The following is a 25,782-nucleotide window of genomic DNA, read 5'->3' as shown; positions in this document are numbered from 1 at the left end:
GCAACAGAGCGGACGCGTACGTGTTGACTTCGTGCGGCGCGCGAGCTCGCCTTGTTTACTTTCTGACGGCCGTTGCTTAAGTGCCGGCTTACCTTGCACTATCCATGGCGAACCGTTACCGTAAATCAACACTCCGATTTCCTTTCTGCAACGATTATGCCCGACCCAAAGCACTCGAGGTGGAGCGTTTTCTGCGAGAGGAAGTGAAGATCCCGGCGACCGATATTATCGGCATACATTTGTCCATCGTGAGCAGCACGGTCTATGTGAAAATCATTAACGACGCGGCGTGCGAGCGCATACTACGTGAGACCAAACAGGGGCTCCGCTTCTGTCACGCTGATGGCAATGTGGGGGAGGTAACCGTCGACCACGCAGGCTTAGGTATGCGAACGATACGCATTTTCGAATTGCCATTCGAACTTCCTGCTGAGGAAGTCGTCGCGGCACTACGCCCATACGGCACAGTCCATGGCCACACTGCGGAGAAGTGGACACAGTTTCGGACGTATCCTGTCCTAAACGGGGTCCGACAGGTCACTATAGATCTCCGAAGCCACGTCTCGTCCTACTTACAGATCGGCGGATGCCGTGCAATAATTATATACGACGGCCAGCCTCGGACCTGTTCCGGGTGCGGCAAAGAAGGCAACTTCCAGCTGCCGAAGAACCACCCACGTCGCAACCTACGGTGCTACCGGTGACCTATGCCGCTGCTCTAGCTTCTCCTACCGCTTTGCAACGTCGCCCGGTCACCACAAACGACGCCACCAACGAGCCCGACCCGACACCGACGGAGAGCACCTCGGACGACCCGCCGCCTCGGCCGGCCATCGACGCCGCTCCGAAGATGCCGGCGCAACCCGACGCTGACCCTGGCCTCGGAAACACGATGGAGATCTATTCGCTCATCGTTCCTACAGCGGCCTTTCTGCCAGAACGACGCGACTCCCTTGCGTCGTCGGACACGGACGGTCGCACAAGGAAACAACGTTCCCCGAAACGTCGCAAGCGAAGACGTCGCACCGTTTCCGGCCAAGAGGAGACGTTACAAGTCGAGGAGGAGGTAACCGTCGACCAGCACGAGGCCTCCGAACCCGCCACTGCTGACGAAGACGTAATGAGCGCGGAGGCATCTATCGGTGTGCCTGCGCACCGTGCTGACGCTGAACTAAATCATGAACGTAACACAGGCGACACTACACCACGCACAATTACAACATCTTCTGCAGACAAAATGGACGATACACCAGTTTCCGCTTCCACGGCGTGGCACGAGGAGGAGGTCAAGGAGCAGGACCCGTTACGGGACCCTGCGCCGTCACGGCCGCACCACTAACCATACTCTCCCCAGACTCCCCTGCGGGCCAGCGGGATAACGTTCCGCTGCGACGCCCACACCCTTGCGCGGACGGCGGAGTGGACCAGCCTCCAGCAATCCGACACCAGGCCTACCGGATAGCAACCATCAACACCAACAACATCCGTTCCAGGGTGAAAATCCGCCTTATGCAGGAGATGTTCTGGGCTTCGGATATTGATTTCGCCCTTCTGCAGGAAGTTCACTTGGCTAGTCTCCCGGATATCAATGGCTATACCGCCCACGCCTCCGCGAGTGATCCTATGGGCCGCGGGGTGGCCATCTACGTCCGCCACGGGATTTCTGTGACCGATGTCGCCTTCCTTCCATCAGCTCGGGGCATGGCACTCACTGCCATGGGGACACGCATCATTAATGTCTACTCTCCCTCAGGCACCGACCGACGGCATGAAAGAGCCCAGTTTTATTCCGAGGAAATCGCTCCCCTGTTTTTAGGGCGTTATGACCATTGCCTACTAGGAGGTGATTTTAACTGCGTTCTGCATCCTAAAGATCAGATTCCCCACTATACTACATGCCAGGAGCTACGTATAGTGGTGCGAGACCTCCTGCTTCACGATACCTGGGAAGTTCAACACGGCGACCTTTCTGGCCATACCTTTCTTACAAGTCATTCCGCAAGCCGCCTAGACATGATATATGTCTCACAAACTCTTAGATCTGCGATACGGGGCGCCGAACGATGGCCGCTGGCCTTTTCCGACCATTGCGCTTACATCTGTACGGTCCTCCTTCCGCCGCAATCAGTATGGCGCAGCCGTGCGCCATGGAAACTCAATACCTCACACTTGCATGACCTGGCGTGTCGCCCAACAAGTCACTGAAACGTGGACAGCCTGCGAACGACGCCTTCCCCGCTACCACTCGACATTGACATGGTGGTTGGACTGCGCCAAGCCGGCGATCCGGAGGACACTGATGAGATACGGGAAGGACATGGCCGACTGGCATCGCAACGCGATTCTCCGAGATCTGGATGCTCAACCACCAACCCCGGACAACCAGTTGGAACGGCAAAGAACTAAGGCGAAGATAATTGCGCTGGCACGCCGGAAACTGCAAGGGGTCGTGATACGGACGCGGCGCCACGATCACACGGATTTAGAAATTCCATCCATGCATGATATAGTGTCCGACAAACGAAGGCGTCGCCGGCAGATCATCAGCACTCTGACCACGCCTCATGGAACGCAGGTGACTACTCAGACTGACATCGTCCACGCATTCGTCGAACACTACCGTCTTACTTATAGTGATGAAGAAGCTGAAACTGCAGCAGACGACTCCATTTTGCATTACGTCACGCGCACCCTCCCCCACACGGAGGCGGATGCTCTGACAGTGCCGGTCACGCTAGACGAAGTCAACCACGCCATCGCCAAGGGTGCAGTCAACAGATCGCCCGGCTTTGACGGCTTACCGATTGAGTTTTACCGTACCTTTCGGGACCTCATGGCACCACGGTGGACAACTATGTATCAAGAACTGATGACATCTGACCAAGCAATCCCACCCACCTTTGCTGAGGGCATCATTATACCGGTCCACAAACCAGCCCGAGGTTCGATGGTCACGAGTTACAGACCGCTCACCCTACTCAATGCCGATTACAAGATTTTTGCGCGCTTACTGGCAATGCGGCTCCGAACTACACTCCCTCATATCCTCTCGCCAGAGCAAACGACGCCTGGCGGACAGGTTAACATACAGACTGCCACAGGGGAATGCCGCGACTTAATTGCGATAGCGGCGGCCTGCAGACTCCGGGCAGCGGTCGTCGCTATAGACTTCGACAGCGCCTTCGATAAAGTGCGTCATCGTTTCCTGTTTTCGGTGGCAGCCCGAATGGGCTTACAGACCTATCTGTCTGTTGGACCTGTTAAGCAAATTGCTGGAGAGGTTACTAGCTGATAGACTGACAGCACACCGGATGTTGTGCGGGATGAGCGACAGACAATTCGGTTTTCGGCAGGGGCGATCTGCGTGTGACGCAATTGCCCTCGCATCCGAGGTCTGTGGGTCGTCTCCGCACAAGTACATAGTTGGCATCATGGTGGACATCAGTGGCGCCTTTGATAACCTGTGGTGGCCTTCGCTCTTCTCCTGCTTGCGGGAGAAGGAGTGTCCATGGCCGCAATACGGCTGTCTTAGGAGCTATTGTATGGAAAGAGAGGTCTGGCTATCGTCCCCTAGCGAGCGAATTGGCAAGAAAATCACGAAGGGGTGTCCACAGGGCTCTGTCCTGGGGCCACTCTTTTGGGATATCAATATGGAGCCTCTCCTGGAGAGCTTGGAAAATAGTGTGGATGTGCTAGAGGCGATAGCTTACGCTGACGACCTCCTTCTGCTGGTTGGCGGCCGAAGTCGCGAAGACCTCGAACCTAAAATTAATAGGACACTAGCAATTCTTACACAGTGGTGCCAAAACACGAAAATGACTATTGCGCCTAGCAAGTCAACATACTTGTTATTGAAAGGCCAATTGGCCAGGAATCCAACGGTAAGAATCGAGGGCTCACCGGTGATTCGGCGTCGAGAGGCCCGGTACCTTGGAGTAACAATTGATGAAAGGTGGAACTTTGCCAAACACATCGAAACAGTCACACAAAGATCACTAGAAGCTCTAAACAATTTGATCATGATAGGACACAGTAGGTTTCACCTTCCACCAGAACTCATAAAATTGTACCACAACACCATTCTCGTTTCCATCGTGGGTTACGGATCCGGAGTGTGGGCACACAGGCTCACGAGGGTCGTGCCCGCTATGTCTGTGAGGAGGGTGCAACGTAACATGCTTCTGCGCTCCATCGGAGCGTACAGAACATCTCCAGGAGGGGCACTACTAACACTCATGGGGGTGTGTCCCCTGGACATCAAAATCCGGGAACAGGCAGCCTGGTACTGGGTGAAAAGGGGAGATATAGAAAAGACCGAGAGCATCTTGGGAGTGCGGGTGGGGGACAAGTTTGCAATTAAGAGGAGAGGAGAAGAGCTATGGCAAGAACTCTGGGACGCAGAAACAACAGGCCGAAGGACTTACCAGCTGCTCCCAAACATCAAAGAACGCCTCCAACTCTCGCATTTTCAACCAAGCAAGGGACTGGTGCACTTCCTCACAGGGCATGGACCGTATCCGGCATATCTTTGCCGATTCGGGAAAAGGGCTACCCCCTCGTGTGATTGTGGAGCTGAATGGGGCAATCCGGATCACGTGATCTATGAGTGCCCGGTCTTTGATGACGTAGCCGGTGACTTAAGAAACCAGCTGCCTCACAACAACACGTACCAGTTAATTAGAGACCCTACTACATTCACCATATTAAACCGCCTTGCCAGCGAGGTGTCAGCAAAGGTCCTGCAAGAATACCTCAGGGAAAATATATGAGCCACCAGACATGACATAATTGAAGGCGACCCATCCCATTCCGCCCCAATCGCCGTGACGGTAGGAATCCGCCACGCCCTGGAACAAGGGGGAGGGAGCGCCAATCCCGAAATTGACAACTGCGCACCGACTGTGACTTAGAACTAATTAACCACTTAGTAGATAGGACATAGAAGACCCCTAACAGAACCTGCAGCGACCTTCTTTAAGGCCAGCCCAGTGCCAGGGGCATTCTCACTGGGGTTAGCTCAGTGGGCACGGCCACACAGTAGGTTTATATTTAACAACTGGCACGCCTGTAACGCTGCAGGAAGTAGCCCTTAGATTAGTTAGCTAAGAGTAGAACTAGATCTTACCCAATAAGAAACTAACTCCTCATTTCCTGTAGAAAGTAAGTTCACTAACACTAGTAATAGAGGTTTACAATGCTGCTAATATCAATTAAATGTAATGTAGATCTAATACCCACTAATGTATTAGGTGGTGGGTTACAATGTATGAAATAATTTGAATAAAGAAATTTTTTTTAAAATAAAAAAAGACAAAATGAAAAAAATAAAAAAGAAAAAAAATAAAAAAATAAAAAAAGACAAAATGAAAAAAAGAAAAAAGAAAAAAAGAAGTTCTCCCTCTGCCAACTGCAATTGGGCGCAACCTTCAGGCGGCTTTTGGCTATTATCTCACGGCTGGTTCAATGTTTAAAGTCCGTTATGAGACACTTACCCTGCCCTCACGGTATGGTGGCGTCGGGCTCGTCAATGTCCGTATGCGAGCTGCAGCCTTCTACATGAGTACCATGAGAAAACAGTGGATGGGCCAGGGTACATCTCTAACACGCAGCTTGCTTGAGGTCCTCCTACCTGCTTCCACCTCACCACCGGTGTCTGTCGGCCATATCGTGCCTCATTTGTCCCATATTTCGACCTTTTTCGTCGACTACAGTTACATACATACCAGTCTCCCAGATACACGCCCACCTAGGACTAAGGATTTTTACAGCCTGTTGCTGCGCTGTGTTCCCCGGAATGTGATGGAGACCAAACACCCCTCCATCCAGTGGCCCATAGTGTGGACTACCGTCCACCAGCCCTTCCTCCCTACGAACGTCCGGGCACTGTGGTATCACATAGTCAACAGGAAATTTGCTACGAAGCAGCGCTTGCACAACATTGGCTTGTCAGAATCCCCTCTTTGTCTCCTTTGCCAGCAACTGGACACTGATGAACACCGTCTGGCATGCGCCTCATCGCAAGATGTATGGCGCTTCGTGCAGCAAATCATTGCCTGCTATCTCCGGGTGCCACCAGACACAATCGAACCTCGAATGTTTCTATACCCGGAGGACCGACATTTTCCCGCCGCCAAATGTCATGCTATTACGTGGGTCAAAGTATGGGCGGTCGCTTATCTCTTTCATGAGGGACCTAAATCCCACCTCGACTTTTGGACCTATTTACGAACAGCCTATGCAGCTCTCGAAAACACGCCACGTTACCGAACATTATTTGCTAACTATCCTCGAGCGGTCTTTGTTAGACCTCCACCGAGTTGGGGGGTGCCTGGCTCAGAGGGCACCCACCCCTCCTCCCCCGGCGGTGTCAGAGTTTCAACCGCCTACGATCTAATCTACTTCTGACCTCCGCGGATGGGAGAGCGCGTCGCAGATTGCGCGGATTTTATTTCTTTTTGCTTTTCCTTTTTCCTTTCTTTTTCTTTAACCAGAATTTATATTTCTTTTCTTTTTCGCCGATGTGTTCCCATAATTTCATATTAGTGAATCTTACAAAAACACATGCAAATAAATAAATAACAACGCCTTCCACTACTGTTGATTCCTGTTGTCTCCTATTTCCCTAAGCACCACAGGTTCGGTGGTGGTGAGGGGGACACTGTAGCCAGGCCTCGGGTTTCGCCCCTGCCCACTTTGCCCCCCGAGCCCCCACCGTCGCCACTAACAAAACGAATATATATATATATAAAGAGATGGTAGAGCACTTGAAAAAAAAAAGTGGTTAGGACATTGCGTTGCGGCCGCAATAACCCAGGTTCGAATCCTGGTCACGGCAATTTTGAAAGTTTTACCTTGCTGCCGTTGCAATGATGATAGTGCACGAGTACTCGAAGTCACAGTGCTTTCTTGATTTTTCACTCGTGTTCCGCAGGCCGCAGTTTGTACTACCACTTCATCACCAACACGTAATGTCACCTCCCACAGCGCGCACGTCCGCTGCTCTCTGTAGTCAAAAAGGGCAGTTGTTTGAAGTGCAATGGATGAGCAGCCAGTCCCAGCAGAACAGGACTCTGTGGCGTGCACTGTTTCTACCTATGCTAGGAACACTGGCGCCCAATACAGCGCACTTAGCGTGGCCGAGCGCTCTAGGGTACTGGTTTAAGGCACCAGTCTCTTCGTAGGCGTGGGTTCGAATCCCAGCGCTGCTGTCTCCTTAACTACGACAGCTACAGACAAGTGGCGTCGCTCCCATACGGCGGGCACGGCATTTTCTTGTTGTGGATGGCCTAAAGAGACGCTTCCAGTGGGAGAGCAGTGGAAATACATGACACAGCGATTGCCAAGACACTTACATTTCGGAGTGATCTTTGTACTACAAAGGAAACGTTTTGCCGCTCGTGGTCCAACGGTAACGTGACTGAGCGGTCTAAGGCGCTGGTTTTAGGCACCAGTTTCTTCGGAGGCGTGGGTTCGAATACCACAGTTGCCAATTTTTACGTCTCATTTTTGTACCGCTGCGGTGTGTTCTCGTGGGGTAGGACGCAGCTCTTGTGACGCGCGTGTTGTGTAGGTAGCGTGGCCGAGCGGTCTAAGGCGCTGGTTTCAGGCACCAGCCTCTTCGGAGTCGTGGGCCCGAACACATCGCGCGCTCGCTCCGGCGTGTCGGGCGGTGTTTACGTGTGCTTCGCAGTCGGCGGCGGCTCGTCGCGGTGTCTGTTTCTTCGCTGCTGTAGTCAGCTGAACTGTAAGTTAAGATGGATTCTGAAGACCGAGAAAATAATATCCAATGCGAATTTGATAGAAACGTAACCCGACCGTCTGCTTTCGAAATCCATTCGTGGATGAAAAATGACTTGAAAATTCCTGAAAGTGATGTGCTAGGATTGCAATTGGACGCGTTCCTGAACTCTTTGTTTGTTAAATTGAAATGTCCGGAAACGTGCGATGCCCTCGTAAGTGAAAACGGTGGTGTACGAAAATTCAAACACTCTGATGGGACAATTTGTTATGTTACTCTGTCGAATGCTGGTTTTGGTATCTGAAATGTTCGAGTATTCAATCTTCCGTTTGAAACCAGGAATGAGACTATAGCTCGTAGCCTTTGCCTTATGGCTCCGTTTTGTCGGTTACGAAAGAAAAGTGGTCGTCCGCTTATATCTATCAGGTTGAGAACGGTATCCGTAGTGTCAAAATGATTGTGAGGAAGCACGTTCCTTCGTTTTTGGTTATGGCCGGCCACCGGGCTTTTATTTCGTACAGTGGTCAGCCGCAAACGTGTTCCTATTGTAATCCCACAGACCATTTTCTTCAAAACTGTCCTAGGCGTAGGCGCCCTGTGCAGCTACCGCCCCGTGGGCAAGATGACGACGCGTCGTACGCGGCCGTGTTGTTAGGTGTTCCCCGTTCATCGGCACGTTCCGCGGAAACTGAAACGCCGTTAGTTGATGCGGTCGCGATGATACCGATGCCACTGCAACCGGTCTTGATTTTGTTCAAAACATGTCCGTACCTTAGCAGTCAGTTCCCGTAGCTACTGTATTGCTTCCGTCTCCGGCTGTGCCTGAAGTTCCGGAACGGACCGGATCAGAACCCGTTCAGGTGGTTACCCCCCCTGTTGCTGTTGTGGATTCGTCACCATCTAACTCCGTGCTTCAAGGTGTTCCGGACGGGGCTCCTCCCTCACAGGAACCAAAGCCAAGGCGTGTGTTTCGGAGAAGCGTGGCAATAGTGACCGCTTCCGCAGTGCCAGTAGTTCACGGATTTTAGAAAACCGATCCTTTTCTCGCGGAGAACGCAGCCCGTCTCCGGAATGGAAGCAGGTTCCACGTCCGAAGTCGAAACAAAAGCAAAAATCTGTGCAAAAGCCGGCGCACAAGCCCTTGCCCCGCCCCGTAGTCGAATCTCGGCCGTCGGTTGCGACGGGGCGTCGTCCACAGCGTCCTGTGGCGAGCAGTCAGCCAGCGCCTACGACAAGTGTGTCGGAAGACAGGCGGGAAGAGGTTGTACGGCAGTTAAAGGAAATGTTGCACCACTCTGATGTAAATCTAGCAATGGACACTACGACGTCCCAGGCAACGAACCCGGCCCAACTATCAGTTAAGCGTAAGGCGGAAGACACCCCCCAGCGTCGCACGCGCCCCCCTTCGCAGGATTCCGCGTCTGCACCTCCCACACAAGAACCGCCTACTTTAGCTGCACCGTCTGAACGTTGTGACTGGGCAGACGATATGGAGGAGGAGGGTGGGTCCAATCCCGCCGTCTAGTTTGTTTTATTTGTTTTTCCCTGTAGTCTATGGTAGCACGCGCACCATCTGTCCTTGCTACTATTAATCTTAATAAATTGGAGTCACCGATGAAATTTGCAAGTTTTTGGGTTTTTAAAATTACATTGCTGCTGACGTAGTGTTTTTGCAGGAGGTTGTGATAGATCTACTACACTCAATTCCGGGCTATCAAGTTCTCTTGATCTTTGATATCGAGTGTAATTGTGGTACTGCTATTTTAATTCGTGTTGATCATGATTATAGTAATGTCGCTACAATTCCTAACGGTCGAGGTGTAGCTTGCACGATCAACAACGTACGATATATTAACGTGTACGCCCCTTCTGGTGCCGACGGGCAGCCGCATCGCCCTGTGTTTTATAGTAGTGACATTTGTCGCCTGTTACGGGGCCCCCACCTGCCTGTAGTCATGGGCGGCGATTTTAACTGCGTGCTGGAAGATAGAGATCAGGAGCCACGGCCATATAAGTGCCTAGAATTACAGACGCTCGTTACGGAGATGAATTTAATTGACTCGTGGTGTTATTTACACCCGCGGGACGTGGGATTTACTTTCTTTTACCCCACGGGTAGAAGTCGGCTTGATAAAATTTATGTTTCTCGTGATAAGCAGCACTGTCTTACGGAATCCTCTGTTCACCCCGTGATCTTTTCCGATCATTGTGCGTATGTCTGCCGCTTTCATTCTCTGTTGGCGATTAATCCCCGCGCAAGTCGATTATGGAAGTTCAATGTGCGACATCTCTCACACCCACGTTTTGCGCCGGTTATCGTGCGTGTGTGGCAGAGGGTGCTGAAATATCGCGGTCTATATGCCTCCACTTTGTCATGGTGGGTAGAATCTGTTAAGCCGGCATTACGCAAGACCATCCTGGAGTTCAGCCAGAATGTTGCTCACTGGGAGCGTTCTACATTGCAATTTTACGGGAGCTGTTTAAATGATGCCATCCACCTGCACACAAATAATCCCGCTCTTCGGATGGCGACAATTCGGCGTATAAAACACCATCTTCTGGACTTGAAAAGGGAATCGTTGCGCGGATCTGTCGTACGGAGCCGGGCCCCCGGGGCGCTTGCTGATGAAGCGCCTTCCGTGTTTCATCAGCTGCGCGAACGCCGGCGTGCAAAGCGACGTGACGTCACAGAGCTGGAATCAGCTGACGGTGCGCGTCTTCACAGATAGGCGGAACTTCTTGCGGAGGCCCGCCGTCACTTTATCGAACTTTTCAGCGAGAAATACACTGATGCTGCCGCGATTTCAGAGCTTCTCCACGACGTTCCATACGTCTTATCCGCAACAGATCGCCGTCACCTCACAGGAAACTTTACCGTGGAGGAAGTGCGTGAAGTCTTAAAACTATGTTCCACTAATAAATCCCCGGGTGCTGATGGGTTACCGCCGGAATTTTATCTTCCATTTTGGCACTTGTTTATCTCGGCCCTGACTGATATTTTTAATGAAATTTTAAATGGCGTGGACGTCCCTGCGTCCTTCCTGGAAGGTACTGTGGTCTTGGCTCCAAAGGTTCCAGTCACCAGGAAACTGTGCAATCTTAGACCGATCACCCTTCTTAATGGCGATTATAAGCTCTTTACCAAATGTGTATCCTCCCGCTTGCAGCTGGTCATGAAAAAACTGATTAGTACCTTTCAATACCGTGCAGTGCCGAAGCGCACTCTCTATGGTGCTGTGTCGACATACCGAGATGCCTTTGCCTATGCTTCGACGAATAGGATTCCTTTTGGCATTTTATCCATCGATTTTGCAATGGCTTTTGACACAGTTAGCCACCTAGATCTCCGGCGAGTGCTTCAGAAATTTGGTTTTGGTGTAAAGTATATAACTATGATTTTTAACCTTTTCAAAAATTCCACCTCACGGATTAGCATCAATGGATTTTTGTCGGAACCTGTGTCGCTCCGCTGTTCTGTCAAACAAGGGTGCCCTCTGTCAATGGCGCTTTACGCAATTTCCTTAGATCCTTTGTTGCGTAATCTGCACAATGCTTGTAGGGGAATACGTATTGGGGATGAGAAGCACGTTTGTCGCGCTTATGGTGACGACCTTGGCCTCTTGGTGTCCTCGGCCACCGACTTCGATAAAATACGCGCTGTTCTCACACAGTATGAACGTGCATCCGGTGCGAGCATCAATACCCGTAAGACGGTTTTTCTGCCTATTTATGCGGCGACACGGGGCTTCAAACGCCCATGGTTTACACTGAAGCAGGAACACAAAATTTTGGGTGTTCGCTTTCAAGCCAATCTGTTACAGACTGCGTCCTACAACTGGCGTATTGTCTTAAATGGCATACGGGCTATGGCTAGCCGTCCGCTACTCGCACCCTCGCATTAACACAGCGGGTGATTTTAATAAATGTTTTCTTGCTCAGCAAAGCCTGGTACCTCGCACAGTTATTTCAGGTACCCAAGAATTTGGGTAGAGCCATAACACAGGCAGTCTATTGGCTATTGTGGCGGGGACATATTTTCAAGGTGTCTTACGAAACATGTACTTTGCCGCGCGAACAGCGTGGGCTCGGGCTCATTCATTTTGCTCTGAAAGCCGCAGCGTTGCTCCTTCATCGGACGAGCGTCACCATTGAACAGGATCCGTCGAGCCCCACAGCTGCTGTGTTCGCTATTCATCGGCCTCTATCTGAAGCAGCACCTCTCGACCCGACTACAATACCGTTTCAGCTGCGTTATGTTCGAGAATACTACATTCAAAAAAGTTATCTCGCCGCCGACGTACTCGACCATCGAACGCGGACTGTGAAACGTGTCTACCAGGGACTAAGAGGACGGCCAGTCGGTAATAAGATGGAGGCGCGCTACCCGCGATCTGCGTGGAGGACGGTGTGGGCTCACGTTCATGCTCCCTTCCTGTCAGCGGACGTCAGCAGCTTTTGGTACCAAGTGGTTAACCGAATTCTCCCCACCAACGAAAAGCTGCGCCGCATTCACTTATCTCCATCGAGCTTGTGTGAAGACTGTCGTCAGGACGACACCTTAGAACATCGTTTCGTGTGTCTGAGGTCACAGTCGACTTCGAACATTGCCGCCAGGATGCTCGCACTTATCAACCGGACCAGCGCTGCCACTTTTTCTGCGGACACGGCATTGATCCCGGACTTCAACCCTTATCCGCATACGAAGCGTGCCGCCACTGTATGGATCGTGGCTCACACTGTGTTCGCCCTCCTGCAATTGCGACTTACGGACGACTATGCCTATCTGGTTTACTTGTCCACGCAACATGACCTCACTAAAACCAGGAAAGACTATCATAAAATCTTTGCCAATTTTCCGCAAATTGCACTCTCATTTGCCCACGACAAACTGTTGTAATCAACACTTCACTGCTGCGACTTTTCTTTCCTTCTGTGTTTTGCATTGTCTCCGGTTCCGGATACATAGTTAATGCAAATTGAATGCTACAGGAACAGTGAATCATTGAACAAGTGCGATGCTTACACTTGTGCCGGACTGCAACGTGGAAACGACAACGAAAAGTTTAACACAGTTTTATCCTGTGTTCGTGTGTGTTTGTGTTTCGTTGTCATTTAGTGATTTCTTTATGTTTTTATTCTTTTTTTTATACCGTCTGGTTCCTCCGTCATCGGCGTACATTCACGGATGCGTTGCGCACCGCGCTGCCACGGAGATTGTTTGGTTTTCAAGAAACGAGGATTTTTTACTTTCTTTTTAACACGTCGGAGAGGATTGTGTTTTCCTTCTCATTATCCGCCGGACAGTTCGGAAAGTTCGGGAGTCTACTCATTCCTTTGCCATGCGTCGATATTTTTAATTTTTGTGACTTTTTTCATTAGTTATTTTAATGGCCGCAACGAAGCATTTTGAACATAATATAATGGGACGTGTGAAGGGTGTTCTTTCCTTGTTACTGAGAGGACTAACTCAGGCAGTATTTGATTTTTTATTCTTTTTTTTCAAATTTTACTCTTTCTTTAGTTGAATTTAGCTGGACAGCGCCTGATGCGCTGTTATTCTTTCATTTCTTATTATAAGGCGAGTAGGCGCAAAGCTACTGCTTTGCTGTCATTATAGGCCTACACTTTAACTTCAAGAGGATCTTAGTTTTCCTTCGATGCTTCGCTAGCGGTGAACAGCCACAAGAAACTTTCCTAAAAAAAAAAAAAAAAAAAAAAAGTTGCCACTTTTTACGTCTCATTTTTGTGCCGTTGCGGTGTGTTCTCGTGGGGTAGGACGCAGCTCTTGTGACGCGCGTGTTGTGTAGGTAGCGTGGCCGAGCGGTCTAAGGCGCTGGTTTCAGGCACCATTCTCTTCGGAGGCGTGGGTTCCAATCCCACAGCTGCCAAACGTGTAATGTTTCCTGTGTCGAAGGCAGATGCACTCATTGCCCGCAAAGGAAAAAGCACAACAAGGCGTGAGCGTCTGCTTGGTGAATTGTCGTAGAACAGTGCGTGGTGCAACGACAGGATTTGTAGGCACCTTTTGCTCTCATCATTGCTGGCGTCCGTCTCCACGAAATGCGTCCGGAGCACGCCGTTCTATAACGCGAGAGAGTGGATTTTTTACAGTTGTCGTCAGTTAACCGTGGGTGACTGCTGCGTTCGCTGGAAAGAGCACTGCCGTCGTTGTCCGGTGTGGTCTAGTGGGTAGGATACCTGGCTCTCACCCAGGAGGCCCGGGTTCGATTCCCGGTACCGGAATGGCGCGTTTTTGTTGCTCCTCTTATGCGACTTGTCTCGACTGACGCTACGCTGACGCGTGCAGAAAGCTACGTTAAGTATGATTCACGGCAACACCCGACGGCGAGAGAGATGAAGCGTCTATCCACTTGTTATCCAGCCACATACCTGTAGTCAAGAGGCTTGGGGGACTGCAAGACATTGCCACGGAGGTGAATGCAGCTAACCACTGTAGTTAGTGTCCTGACAGCGCAGGCACGTTCATTTGCTCGTATACATGTGATGGAGACCGTGTCTCACACTGCTGTGGCGTACACCTTGGCCTAGGCTCTGCTGTGTATCGCCACTTGCATTACAGCCAGCTGCTTTCGCGGGCGCGTCCGTGGCCGTGATCGTCTAGTGGTTAGGACATTGCGTTGTGGCCGCAATAACCCAGGTTCGATTCCTGGTCACGGCAATTTTGAAAGTTTTGCCTTGCTGCCGTTGCAATGACGAGTACTCGAAATGACAGTACTCTCTTGATTTTTTCACTCGTGTTCCGCAGGCCGCAGTTTGCCCTACCACTTCATCCCTAACACGTAATGTCGCCTCCCAGAGCGCAGACGTCCGCTGCTCCCTGTAGTCGAAAAGGGCAGTTGTTTGCAGTGCGATGGGTGAGCAGCCAGTCCCAGCAGAACAGGAAGCTGTGGCGTGCACTGTTTGTACAAATGCTAGGAACACTGGCGCACCAAGCAGCGCACATAGCGTGGCCGAGCGCTTTAAGGCGCTGGTTTAAGGCACCAGTCTCTCTGTAGGCGCGGTTTCGAATCCTGTAGCTGCCGGGGGTTTTGCTGTGATCGCGTTAACCTGCCGCTTTCTCTTCAAGTGTAACCTCCTTGAGCTCACATATGTTTGATACATGGAGCATTCTAGCTCCGCCTGACAGTTACAGCTACGATACTTTAGTGGTTACGGAAAGCCCAGGTTCGAAACCTGGTCACGGCACGAAAACGTCTCTTGACGCTGTCTCCTTAACTGCGACAGCTACAGACAAGTGGCGTCGCTACCATACGGCGGGCACGGCTTTTTCTTGCTGTGGATGGCCTAAAGAGACGCTTCCAGTGGGAGAGCGGTGGAAATCCATGGCACGGCGATTGCCAAGATACTTCCATTTCGAAGTGATCTTTGTAGTACAAAGGAAACGTTTTGCGGCTGCTGCTCCAACGGTAACGTGGCCGAGCGGTCTAAGGCGCTGGTTTTAGGCACCAGTCTCTTCGGAGGCGTGGGTTCGAATCCCACCGTTGCCACTTTTTACGTCTCATTTTTGTGCCGTTGCGGTGTGTTCTCGTGGGGTAGGACGCAGCTCTTGTGACGCGCGTGTTGTGTAGGTAGCGTGGCCGAGCGGTCTAAGGCGCTGGTTTCAGGCACCATTCTCTTCGGAGGCGTGGGTTCCAATCCCACAGCTGCCAAACGTGTAATGTTTCCTGTGTCGAAGGCAGATGCACTCATTGCCCGCAAAGGAAACAGCACAGCAAGGCGTGAGCGTCTGCTTGGTGAATTGTCGTAGAACAGTGCGTGGTGCAACGACAGGATTTGTAGGCACCTTTTGCTCTCATCATTGCTGGCGTCCGTCTCCACGAAATGCGTCCGGAGCACGCCGTTCTATAACGCGAGAGAGTGGATTTTTTACAGTTGTCGTCAGTTAACCGTGGGTGACTGCTGCGTTCGCTGTAAAGAGCACTGCCGTCGTTGTCCGGTGTGGTCTAGTGGCTAGGATACCTGGCTCTCACCCCGGAGGCCCGGGTTCGATTCCCGGTACCGGAATGGCGCGTTTTTGTTGCTCCTCTTATGCGACTTGTCTCGACTGACGCTACGCTGACGCGTGCAGAAAGCTACGTTAAGTATGATTCACGGCAACACCCGACGGCGAGAGAGATGAAGCGTCTATCCACTTGTTATCCAGCCACATACCTGTAGTCAAGAGGCTTGGGGGACTGCAAGACATTGCCACGGAGGTGAATGCAGCTAACCACTGTAGTTAGTGTCCTGACAGCGCAGGCACGTTCATTTGCTCGTATACATGTGATGGAGACCGTGTCTGACACTGCTGTGGCGTACACCTTGGCCTAGGCTCTGCTGTGTATCGCCACTTGCATTACAGCCAGCTGCTTTCGCGGGCGCGTCCGTGGCCGTGATCGTCTAGTGGTTAGGACATTGCGTTGTGGCCGCAATAACCCAGGTTCGATTCCTGGTCACGGCAATTTTGAAAGTTTTGCCTTGCTGCCGTTGCAATGACGAGTACTCGAAATGACAGTACTCTCTTGATTTTTTCACTCGTGTTCCGCAGGCCGCAGTTTGCCCTACCACTTCATCCCCAACACGTAATGTCGCCTCCCAGAGCGCAGACGTTCGCTGCTCTCTGTAGTCGAAAAGGGCAGTTGTTTGCAGTGCGATGGGTGAGCAGCCAGTCCCAGCAGAACAGGAAGCTGTGGCGTGCACTGTTTGTACAAATGCTAGGAACACTGGCGCACCAAGCAGCGCACATAGCGTGGCCGAGCGCTTTAAGGCGCTGGTTTAAGGCACCAGTCTCTCTGTAGGCGCGGTTTCGAATCCTGTAGCTGCCGGGGGTTTTGCTGTGATCGCGTTAACCTGCCGCTTTCTCTTCAAGTGTAACCTCCTTGAGCTCACATATGTTTGATACATGGAGCATTCTAGCTCCGCCTGACAGTTACAGCTACGATACTTTAGTGGTTACGGAAAGCCCAGGTTCGAAACCTGGTCACGGCACGAAAACGTCTCTTGACGCTGTCTCCTTAACTGCGACAGCTACAGACAAGTGGCGTCGCTACCATACGGCGGGCACGGCTTTTTCTTGCTGTGGATGGCCTAAAGAGACGCTTCCAGTGGGAGAGCGGTGGAAATCCATGGCACGGCGATTGCCAAGATACTTCCATTTCGAAGTGATCTTTGTAGTACAAAGGAAACGTTTTGCGGCTGCTGCTCCAACGGTAACGTGGCCGAGCGGTCTAAGGCGCTGGTTTTAGGCACCAGTCTCTTCGGAGGCGTGGGTTCGAATCCCACCGTTGCCACTTTTTACGTCTCATTTTTGTGCCGTTGCGGTGTGTTCTCGTGGGGTAGGACGCAGCTCTTGTGACGCGCGTGTTGTGTAGGTAGCGTGGCCGAGCGGTCTAAGGCGCTGGTTTCAGGCACCATTCTCTTCGGAGGCGTGGGTTCCAATCCCACAGCTGCCAAACGTGTAATGTTTCCTGTGTCGAAGGCAGATGCACTCATTGCCCGCAAAGGAAACAGCACAACAAGGCGTGAGCGTCTGCTTGGTGAATTGTCGTAGAACAGTGCGTGGTGCAACGACAGGATTTGTAGGCACCTTTTGCTCTCATCATTGCTGGCGTCCGTCTCCACGAAATGCGTCCGGAGCACGCCGTTCTATAACGCGAGAGAGTGGATTTTTTACAGTTGTCGTCAGTTAACCGTGGGTGACTGCTGCGTTCGCTGGAAAGAGCACTGCCGTCGTTGTCCGGTGTGGTCTAGTGGGTAGGATACCTGGCTCTCACCCAGGAGGCCCGGGTTCGATTCCCGGTACCGGAATGGCGCGTTTTTGTTGCTCCTCTTATGCGACTTGTCTCGACTGACGCTACGCTGACGCGTGCAGAAAGCTACGTTAAGTATGATTCACGGCAACACCCGACGGCGAGAGAGATGAAGCGTCTATCCACTTGTTATCCAGCCACATACCTGTAGTCAAGAGGCTTGGGGGACTGCAAGACATTGCCACGGAGGTGAATGCAGCTAACCACTGTAGTTAGTGTCCTGACAGCGCAGGCACGTTCATTTGCTCGTATACATGTGATGGAGACCGTGTCTCACACTGCTGTGGCGTACACCTTGGCCTAGGCTCTGCTGTGTATCGCCACTTGCATTACAGCCAGCTGCTTTCGCGGGCGCGTCCGTGGCCGTGATCGTCTAGTGGTTAGGACATTGCGTTGTGGCCGCAATAACCCAGGTTCGAATCCTGGTCACGGCAATTTTGAAAGTTTTGCCTTGCTGCCGTTGCAATGACGAGTACTCGAAATGACAGTACTCTCTTGATTTTTTCACTCGTGTTCCGCAGGCCGCAGTTTGCCCTACCACTTCATCCCCAACACGTAATGTCGCCTCCCAGAGCGCAGACGTCCGCTGCTCTCTGTAGTCGAAAAGGGCAGTTGTTTGCAGTGCGATGGGTGAGCAGCCAGTCCCAGCAGAACAGGAAGCTGTGGCGTGCACTGTTTGTACAAATGCTAGGAACACTGGCGCACCAAGCAGCGCACGTAGCGTGGCCGAGCGCTTTAAGGCGCTGGTTTAAGGCACCAGTCTCTCTGTAGGCGCGGTTTCGAATCCTGTAGCTGCCGGGGGTTTTGCTGTGATCGCGTTAACCTGCCGCTTTCTCTTCAAGTGTAACCTCCTTGAGCTCACATATGTTTGATACATGGAGCATTCTAGCTCCGCCTGACAGTTACAGCTACGATACTTTAGTGGTTACGGAAAGCCCAGGTTCGAAACCTGGTCACGGCACGAAAACGTCTCTTGACGCTGTCTCCTTAACTGCGACAGCTACAGACAAGTGGCGTCGCTACCATACGGCGGGCACGGCTTTTTCTTGCTGTGGATGGCCTAAAGAGACGCTTCCAGTGGGAGAGCGGTGGAAATACATGGCACGGCGATTGCCAAGATACTTCCATTTCGAAGTGATCTTTGTAATACAAAGGAAACGTTTTGCGGCTGCTGCTACAACGGTAACGTGGCCGAGCGGTCTAAGGCGCTGGTTTTAAGCACCAGTCTCTTCGGAGGCGTGGGTTCGAATCCCACCGTTGCCACTTTTTACGTCTCATTTTTGTGCCGTTGCGGTGTGTTCTCGTGGGGTAGGACGCAGCTCTTGTGACGCGCGTGTTGTGTAGGTAGCGTGGCCGAGCGGTCTAAGGCGCTGGTTTCAGGCACCATTCTCTTCGGAGGCGTGGGTTCCAATCCCACAGCTGCCAAACGTGTAATGTTTCCTGTGTCGAAGGCAGATGCACTCATTGCCCGCAAAGGAAACAGCACAACAAGGCGTGAGCGTCTGCTTGGTGAATTGTCGTAGAACAGTGCGTGGTGCAACGACAGGATTTGTAGGCACCTTTTGCTCTCATCATTGCTGGCGTCCGTCTCCACGAAATGCGTCCGGAGCACGCCGTTCTATAACGCGAGAGAGTGGATTTTTTACAGTTGTCGTCAGTTAACCGTGGGTGACTGCTGCGTTCGCTGTAAAGAGCACTGCCGTCGTTGTCCGGTGTGGTCTAGTGGCTAGGATACCTGGCTCTCACCCAGGAGGCCCGGGTTCGATTCCCGGTACCGGAATGGCGCGTTTTTGTTGCTCCTCTTATGCGACTTGTCTCGACTGACGCTACGCTGACGCGTGCAGAAAGCTACGTTAAGTATGATTCACGGCAACACCCGACGGCGAGAGAGATGAAGCGTCTATCCACTTGTTATCCAGCCACATACCTGTAGTCAAGAGGCTTGGGGGACTGCAAGACATTGCCACGGAGGTGAATGCAGCTAACCACTGTAGTTAGTGTCCTGACAGCGCAGGCACGTTCATTTGCTCGTATACATGTGATGGAGACCGTGTCTCACACTGCTGTGGCGTACACCTTGGCCTAGGCTCTGCTGTGTATCGCCACTTGCATTACAGCCAGCTGCTTTCGCGGGCGCGTCCGTGGCCGTGATCGTCTAGTGGTTAGGACATTGCGTTGTGGCCGCAATAACCCAGGTTCGAATCCTGGTCACGGCAATTTTGAAAGTTTTGCCTTGCTGCCGTTGCAATGACGAGTACTCGAAATGACAGTACTCTCTTGATTTTTTCACTCGTGTTCCGCAGGCCGCAGTTTGCCCTACCACTTCATCCCCAACACGTAATGTCGCCTCCCAGAGCGCAGACGTCCGCTGCTCTCTGTAGTCGAAAAGGGCAGTTGTTTGCAGTGCGATGGGTGAGCAGCCAGTCCCAGCAGAACAGGAAGCTGTGGCGTGCACTGTTTGTACAAATGCTAGGAACACTGTCGCACCAAGCAGCGCATGTAGCGTGGCCGAGCGCTTTAAGGCGCTGGTTTAAGGCACCAGTCTCTCTGTAGGCGCGGTTTCGAATCCTGTAGCTGCCGGGGGTTTTGCTGTGATCGCGTTAACCTGCCGCTTTCTCTTCAAGTGTAACCTCCTTGAGCTCACATATATTTGAAACATGGAGCATTCTAGCTCCGCCTGACAGTTACAGCTACGATACTTTAGTGGTTACGGAAAGCCCAGGTTCGAAACCTGGTTACGGCACGAAAACGTCTCTTGACGCTGTCTCCTTAACTGCGACAGCTACAGACAAGTGGCGTCGCTACCATACGGCGGGCACGGCTTTTTCTTGCTGTGGATGGCCTAAAGAGACGCTTCCAGTGCGAGAGCGGTGGAAATACATGGCACGGCGATTGCCAAGATACTTCCATTTCGAAGTGATCTTTGTAGTACAAAGGAAACGTTTTGCGGCTGCTGCTCCAACGGTAACGTGGCCGAGCGGTCTAAGGCGCTGGTTTTAGGCACCAGTCTCTTCGGAGGCGTGGGTTCGAATCCCACCGTTGCCACTTTTTACGTCTCATTTTTGTGCCGTTGCGGTGTGTTCTCGTGGGGTAGGACGCAGCTCTTGTGACGCGCGTGTTGTGTAGGTAGCGTGGCCGAGCGGTCTAAGGCGCTGGTTTCAGGCACCATTCTCTTCGGAGGCGTGGGTTCCAATCCCACAGCTGCCAAACGTGTAATGTTTCCTGTGTCGAAGGCAGATGCACTCATTGCCCGCAAAGGAAACAGCACAACAAGGCGTGAGCGTCTGCTTGGTGAATTGTCGTAGAACAGTGCGTGGTGCAACGACAGGATTTGTAGGCACCTTTTGCTCTCATCATTGCTGGCGTCCGTCTCCACGAAATGCGTCCGGAGCACGCCGTTCTATAACGCGAGAGAGTGGATTTTTTACAGTTGTCGTCAGTTAACCGTGGGTGACTGCTGCGTTCGCTGTAAAGAGCACTGCCGTCGTTGTCCGGTGTGGTCTAGTGGCTAGGATACCTGGCTCTCACCCAGGAGGCCCGGGTTCGATTCCCGGTACCGGAATGGCGCGTTTTTGTTGCTCCTCTTATGCGACTTGTCTCGACTGACGCTACGCTGACGCGTGCAGAAAGCTACGTTAAGTATGATTCACGGCAACACCCGACGGCGAGAGAGATGAAGCGTCTATCCACTTGTTATCCAGCCACATACCTGTAGTCAAGAGGCTTGGGGGACTGCAAGACATTGCCACGGAGGTGAATGCAGCTAACCACTGTAGTTAGTGTCCTGACAGCGCAGGCACGTTCATTTGCTCGTATACATGTGATGGAGACCGTGTCTCACACTGCTGTGGCGTACACCTTGGCCTAGGCTCTGCTGTGTATCGCCACTTGCATTACAGCCAGCTGCTTTCGCGGGCGCGTCCGTGGCCGTGATCGTCTAGTGGTTAGGACATTGCGTTGTGGCCGCAATAACCCAGGTTCGAATCCTGGTCACGGCAATTTTGAAAGTTTTGCCTTGCTGCCGTTGCAATGACGAGTACTCGAAATGACAGTACTCTCTTGATTTTTTCACTCGTGTTCCGCAGGCCGCAGTTTGCCCTACCACTTCATCCCCAACACGTAATGTCGCCTCCCAGAGCGCAGACGTCCGCTGCTCTCTGTAGTCGAAAAGGGCAGTTGTTTGCAGTGCGATGGGTGAGCAGCCAGTCCCAGCAGAACAGGAAGCTGTGGCGTGCACTGTTTGTACAAATGCTAGGAACACTGGCGCACCAAGCAGCGCATGTAGCGTGGCCGAGCGCTTTAAGGCGCTGGTTTAAGGCACCAGTCTCTCTGTAGGCGCGGTTTCGAATCCTGTAGCTGCCGGGGGTTTTGCTGTGATCGCGTTAACCTGCCGCTTTCTCTTCAAGTGTAACCTCCTTGAGCTCACATATATTTGAAACATGGAGCATTCTAGCTCCGCCTGACAGTTACAGCTACGATACTTTAGTGGTTACGGAAAGCCCAGGTTCGAAACCTGGTTACGGCACGAAAACGTCTCTTGACGCTGTCTCCTTAACTGCGACAGCTACAGACAAGTGGCGTCGCTACCATACGGCGGGCACGGCTTTTTCTTGCTGTGGATGGCCTAAAGAGACGCTTCCAGTGCGAGAGCGGTGGAAATACATGGCACGGCGATTGCCAAGATACTTCCATTTCGAAGTGATCTTTGTAGTACAAAGGAAACGTTTTGCGGCTGCTGCTCCAACGGTAACGTGGCCGAGCGGTCTAAGGCGCTGGTTTTAGGCACCAGTCTCTTCGGAGGCGTGGGTTCGAATCCCACCGTTGCCACTTTTTACGTCTCATTTTTGTGCCGTTGCGGTGTGTTCTCGTGGGGTAGGACGCAGCTCTTGTGACGCGCGTGTTGTGTAGGTAGCGTGGCCGAGCGGTCTAAGGCGCTGGTTTCAGGCACCATTCTCTTCGGAGGCGTGGGTTCCAATCCCACAGCTGCCAAACGTGTAATGTTTCCTGTGTCGAAGGCAGATGCACTCATTGCCCGCAAAGGAAACAGCACAACAAGGCGTGAGCGTCTGCTTGGTGAATTGTCGTAGAACAGTGCGTGGTGCAACGACAGGATTTGTAGGCACCTTTTGCTCTCATCATTGCTGGCGTCCGTCTCCACGAAATGCGTCCGGAGCACGCCGTTCTATAACGCGAGAGAGTGGATTTTTTACAGTTGTCGTCAGTTAACCGTGGGTGACTGCTGCGTTCGCTGGAAAGAGCACTGCCGTCGTTGTCCGGTGTGGTCTAGTGGCTAGGATACCTGGCTCTCACCCAGGAGGCCCGGGTTCGATTCCCGGTACCGGAATGGCGCGTATAGTTCCGCTTCAGACGGCGTGCTGTGAGGACGTGTTAGCGCTCCGCTTTGCTGCTGTGTTTCGAAGTCGCGACTAGCTCTTGTTACTCTTCGTTCCGTGTGTGTTAGTGTTTTGTGTGTTTGTACTTGTGTTTTCGACGTCAATTTTGTTTCTGTCTTGAAAGCGGTTTTGGCCGCTGTTTATCTGCTGCAATGTCTACCATGTTTCCCAGGAAGCTTACTGTGCGCTTTGGTTTTGACAAGGCTACCCGATATGTACAACCCAGTTCACTGGAAATTCACGACTGGATTGTTGATGTTGTTGGCCTCACATCTGATCAGATACATACGGCTTACTATGATCTGGAACAATACTGTTTTTATGTCAAGCTGCTCTCGCCTTTGGTGCTGGAACGGATATTAAACAAATTTGATGGGGAAGCTGAATTCCGCCACCGTGACAATTCGGTGAGTAAGGTCACAGTTTGTAATGCTGATGTTGATTACAAGCATGTGCGTGTTTTTAACTTGCCCCCCGAGGTTGACAACTGTTATTTAAAAGACGTTCTTTCTAAGTATGGTGAAATTAAGCAAATTAGGAATGAACGGTGGTCCAGCCAACACCGGTTGCAATGCTTTAGCGGTGTGCGTTCGGTCGACATGCAAGTCAAGTATAATATTCCCTCTCATGTTCAAGTTTGCGGATATAAGGCTCATGTTATGTACAGTGGACAGACTTTGACCTGTCATGTCTGTAATGAGAGTGGACATATGAGGCAGGATTGTCCGAAACGGGTCTTTGTTTTGCAAACCCACTTACAGCAGCGCAAAAGGTTGACTCTGGCCGACCTTGTGAAGGAAAATTCTGTGACAGATGGGTCCAGTTCCCCCATCCTGGACAAAGATGAAGATAGGGCGCAGCATCGTGCTGCTGACTTTCCACCGCTAGCGCGGAAGGAGACTTCAGACTCTTCTGTTGTTCAAAGTGGTGTCGTTACTCACAAGAGACGACGCACTTACGATGGCGGTAGTGCAGACGACGATGACATTAATGTGGCTAGGTCATCTGTCGATGGCACATCGCCGCCGATGTTTGAGGTTCCGGGCTCCGAACATTCCCTGCTTTCGGATTGTGGCGCCAATTCACCGGTGCCAGTTGCTCAGTTGGATCCCTTACCCGTAAACGAACAGGCCGCGGTAGCTTCAATACCACGCCTGTCACCTGAGGCATGTCAACCGATGCAGACCGACCGACCGACCGATGTTGACACCGTTTGTAAACAGGACGGGGAAGTGCGTGGGCGTAAACAGCCGGCTACGTCACCGCCTCAGCCCGACAACAAACAAACGGAAGGTTCCACCGTTGATCAACACTCAGCTATCGAAAGAGCATGTGGAAGAGATAGGTCGCCGGAAGTAGTTTTGCAGTCTGAGCAATCACCGTGTGCAGTGGAGGCGGCGCTGGCACCTGACGTCAGCTCCGATCCTCCTACCCCGCCTTCCGCTGCGAATTTCTCAACGGGAGGTTGGCGCCGACACTCGGTGAAACCCAATGTCAATGTTGTTCGCAGGAAGCCTAAAAAGAAAGGTTCCGGCGCCGATGCTGACGCACCTTCGAAGTCAGATTCTCACGAAGGTTCTGGCGTGGAATGATGGCCTGACAGGTGATTAGACATCTCCGTGCTTCATGTTGCAATCCTACACGCTTTCCACTCTCAATATTAACAGGATCCATTCGGATTTAAAACTCGCTGCTCTCAAACAGTTTCTCTACGAATCAGCGACTGACATCGCATTTCTTCAGGAGGTTGTATCGCCCCACCTCGACTTTACCGGATTTGTATGTTTTTCCAATATTTCACCGGAAGCGCACGTCGGTACTGCCATTTTAGTTCGGGAAGGCATTCCCGTTCAAAACGTTGATACGTTAGAGTCGGGGAGAGGGATTGGGCTTACCATCGCAGGGGTCACTTTTGTCAATTTATATGCACCCTCTGGTAGTAGTCACCGGGCAGCACGAGCCGCGTTTTTCAAAGACGATATCATTTACCTCTTGCGGCGAAATCCCTCACCACTGATACTCGGTGGTGACTTTAATTGTGTTCTGGGCCGCAAAGATCAGACTCCTAATTTTAATTATTCTGGTGAGTTGCGACGCCTTGTTGTTGATCTCAAACTGCACGATGTGTGGGAGGTACGATACCCCACGCTGGTGAAGTTTACTCATACCGTTGCCAACTCTTCTAGCAGAATCGACAGAATTTATGTCTCGGATGATTTAAAAAGCAACGTAACGCACGCTGAAACTGTTCCCGTCATTTTCTCCGACCATAGTGCGTTGTTAACATGTCTCAATCTGCCACAACAACCTGCTCGCCGAGTACGAAACCAGTGGCATCTAAATGTTTCTTTATTGTCGGACGCAGAATTAGACGACGAAATAACTGCTGCATGGGTGCTGTGTCTCCGTTCACTTCACAACTTTCGAAGTGTGATTGAATGGTGGACCCGACGGGCGAAGCCACAGATCAGGAGTGTTTTAATATCCTTTAGTATCCGCAGGGCTAGGGAACGGAAAGCCACCGTCGAGTTTTATTACAGTGTGTTACGGGATCTTTATGATCAGGCGGGAGCCGTGACGACACGCCTGAAAGATATCAAACTGATAAAAGCCAAATTACTGCGCTTGAAACGTGAAGAACTGGAGGGCCTTAAGGTACGGTCCAAAGCGAAATCCGTCATTGCAGATGAGACTACTGCCTTGTATCATCTTATTCGTGACAGCAAAACTAGACGAGGCACTTTCATAGACGAACTTCAACTCGAGGATGGTACGAAACTCAGCACGCAGCAGGGAATACTCCAGGAAATCTCCGCTTACTATTCAAACATGTATGCACCGG

General features: G+C 51.8%; 16 non-coding genes across 16 annotated transcripts; all 16 read left to right on the top strand.

Annotated features, from left to right (window-relative positions):
* Nucleotides 1-13,909: 13,909 nt before the first annotated feature.
* Nucleotides 13,910-13,981, top strand: Trnae-cuc (transfer RNA glutamic acid (anticodon CUC)). Its single transcript has one exon. It is a non-coding gene; the product is annotated as a tRNA-Glu (tRNA).
* A 364-nt stretch (nt 13,982-14,345) lies between these two features.
* Nucleotides 14,346-14,417, top strand: Trnah-gug (transfer RNA histidin (anticodon GUG)). Its single transcript has one exon. It is a non-coding gene; the product is annotated as a tRNA-His (tRNA).
* A 747-nt stretch (nt 14,418-15,164) lies between these two features.
* Nucleotides 15,165-15,246, top strand: Trnal-uag (transfer RNA leucine (anticodon UAG)). Its single transcript has one exon. It is a non-coding gene; the product is annotated as a tRNA-Leu (tRNA).
* Nucleotides 15,247-15,691: 445 nt separating this feature from the next.
* On the top strand, nt 15,692-15,763 carry Trnae-cuc (transfer RNA glutamic acid (anticodon CUC)). Its single transcript has one exon. It is a non-coding gene; the product is annotated as a tRNA-Glu (tRNA).
* Nucleotides 15,764-16,127: 364 nt separating this feature from the next.
* Nucleotides 16,128-16,199, top strand: Trnah-gug (transfer RNA histidin (anticodon GUG)). Its single transcript has one exon. It is a non-coding gene; the product is annotated as a tRNA-His (tRNA).
* A 747-nt stretch (nt 16,200-16,946) lies between these two features.
* On the top strand, nt 16,947-17,028 carry Trnal-uag (transfer RNA leucine (anticodon UAG)). The gene has a single exon. It is a non-coding gene; the product is annotated as a tRNA-Leu (tRNA).
* A 445-nt stretch (nt 17,029-17,473) lies between these two features.
* Nucleotides 17,474-17,545, top strand: Trnae-cuc (transfer RNA glutamic acid (anticodon CUC)). The gene has a single exon. It is a non-coding gene; the product is annotated as a tRNA-Glu (tRNA).
* Nucleotides 17,546-17,909: 364 nt separating this feature from the next.
* Trnah-gug (transfer RNA histidin (anticodon GUG)) lies at nt 17,910-17,981 on the top strand. The gene has a single exon. It is a non-coding gene; the product is annotated as a tRNA-His (tRNA).
* A 747-nt stretch (nt 17,982-18,728) lies between these two features.
* Nucleotides 18,729-18,810, top strand: Trnal-uaa (transfer RNA leucine (anticodon UAA)). The gene has a single exon. It is a non-coding gene; the product is annotated as a tRNA-Leu (tRNA).
* Nucleotides 18,811-19,255: 445 nt separating this feature from the next.
* Trnae-cuc (transfer RNA glutamic acid (anticodon CUC)) lies at nt 19,256-19,327 on the top strand. Its single transcript has one exon. It is a non-coding gene; the product is annotated as a tRNA-Glu (tRNA).
* A 364-nt stretch (nt 19,328-19,691) lies between these two features.
* Nucleotides 19,692-19,763, top strand: Trnah-gug (transfer RNA histidin (anticodon GUG)). The gene has a single exon. It is a non-coding gene; the product is annotated as a tRNA-His (tRNA).
* Nucleotides 19,764-20,510: 747 nt separating this feature from the next.
* On the top strand, nt 20,511-20,592 carry Trnal-uag (transfer RNA leucine (anticodon UAG)). The gene has a single exon. It is a non-coding gene; the product is annotated as a tRNA-Leu (tRNA).
* A 445-nt stretch (nt 20,593-21,037) lies between these two features.
* Trnae-cuc (transfer RNA glutamic acid (anticodon CUC)) lies at nt 21,038-21,109 on the top strand. Its single transcript has one exon. It is a non-coding gene; the product is annotated as a tRNA-Glu (tRNA).
* Nucleotides 21,110-21,473: 364 nt separating this feature from the next.
* Nucleotides 21,474-21,545, top strand: Trnah-gug (transfer RNA histidin (anticodon GUG)). The gene has a single exon. It is a non-coding gene; the product is annotated as a tRNA-His (tRNA).
* A 747-nt stretch (nt 21,546-22,292) lies between these two features.
* Nucleotides 22,293-22,374, top strand: Trnal-uag (transfer RNA leucine (anticodon UAG)). The gene has a single exon. It is a non-coding gene; the product is annotated as a tRNA-Leu (tRNA).
* Nucleotides 22,375-22,819: 445 nt separating this feature from the next.
* Nucleotides 22,820-22,891, top strand: Trnae-cuc (transfer RNA glutamic acid (anticodon CUC)). Its single transcript has one exon. It is a non-coding gene; the product is annotated as a tRNA-Glu (tRNA).
* The last annotated feature ends 2,891 nt before the right edge of the window (nt 22,892-25,782 follow it).

Source organism: Schistocerca serialis, chromosome 1, assembly GCF_023864345.2.
Source record: "Schistocerca serialis cubense isolate TAMUIC-IGC-003099 chromosome 1, iqSchSeri2.2, whole genome shotgun sequence".
Classification (NCBI taxonomy): Eukaryota; Metazoa; Arthropoda; class Insecta; order Orthoptera; family Acrididae; genus Schistocerca; species Schistocerca serialis.
This window is presented reverse-complemented; position numbering and strand designations above follow the sequence as displayed.